Source organism: Zea mays, chromosome 7 (genome assembly GCF_902167145.1).
Source record: "Zea mays cultivar B73 chromosome 7, Zm-B73-REFERENCE-NAM-5.0, whole genome shotgun sequence".
Classification (NCBI taxonomy): Eukaryota; Viridiplantae; Streptophyta; class Magnoliopsida; order Poales; family Poaceae; genus Zea; species Zea mays.
This window is the reverse complement of record NC_050102.1, coordinates 137131494-137132551: the sequence shown is the minus strand read 5'-3', so window position 1 is coordinate 137132551 and position 1058 is coordinate 137131494. Positions and strand designations below refer to the sequence as shown.

The window sequence follows — 1058 nt, the reverse complement described above, 5'->3', positions numbered from 1 at the left end:
TATTGACTTTGGAAGCTCACGATTCCCTTTTTTTCTCTCTGCTGCCCGTTGGCTCGGTTGCCATAGATTCACAGATTTCTGCACGTAAAATTGCTCTGATTCACCATGTTTACCCCCATCTACACTTCATCTTTTCCGCAAAATTTATCAGTTTTGGCTTGATCCCAAGCAATTTAGGCACGGTGTTGTTGTCAAGGTTTGTGCCTAACACGTTATATGCTCTGGACGCCTGCAGGATGCCATCTCAAGTCATGGATCTGAGGCGCCACCTCTCCCAGTTCAGCAATCCAACCGTGGCTGCGTCCTCCTTCTCTGAGGAGCAGTTTCGCCTTCCCACAGAGGTAATAATCTACAGTTGCAGAATTGTTGCCCCATTTATTGTTTTTCTGTTTTTGTTAGCTTATGCTAAGACCAGTGATGCCTTTATTGTCTTAGTTCATGTTCGATACCTATCATTTTGTTATTTGATCATCTTTCTTGAGTCTTGACTATGGTATGCACTGATTTTTTTAATCTGTCTTTGCAGAGGCAGGTCGGATTTTGGAAGCAGGAGTCGCTGCATCACATTGGTGAGTACTGAATTTGATTTAATATCCCTTAGCTTTGTGCTCATTTCCATGCAAAGGATGCCCTGTGGCTGCAAAAATCCACGCAGCCACAGGGCACCAGTGTTCGCACCAACGTTGCTGAATGAACTAACTCAGTTATATCTTCCTTTGTTTGTAGCGTAATGAAGTCAACAAAGATGATTTCTTAAGAGTTATCGTGAATATTGTTGGGGATCAAATGCTCAAGCAGGCAGCTCATAAAGTTTTTGTACAGGTGAATGAATTGCATTAATTTCATTGCTTCCTTTTCCTTCCTTGACAAAAGACTAATCATCACACTCGATGGGCTCTCTCTTAAATCAAATGTTTAGTGAATGATTCAATCCATGTTTTTATTCTTTTGTTTGAGCAATTTTTGCAGATGCAAGCACATATGCAAAGAAATAGGCAGGCAAATTCAAGTCAGCAGTCTTTATTCTCTCAACTTTCTGCACAGCAGATGGCTTCCAA

General features: G+C 41.4%; 1 long non-coding RNA gene across 1 annotated transcript; it reads left to right on the top strand.

Annotated features, from left to right (window-relative positions):
* The first annotated feature begins 235 nt into the window (after positions 1–235).
* LOC109940998 (uncharacterized) lies at positions 236–570 on the top strand. Its single transcript, XR_002263829.1, has 2 exons — positions 236–341; positions 527–570. It is a non-coding gene; the product is annotated as an uncharacterized lncRNA (long non-coding RNA).
* The last annotated feature ends 488 nt before the right edge of the window (positions 571–1058 follow it).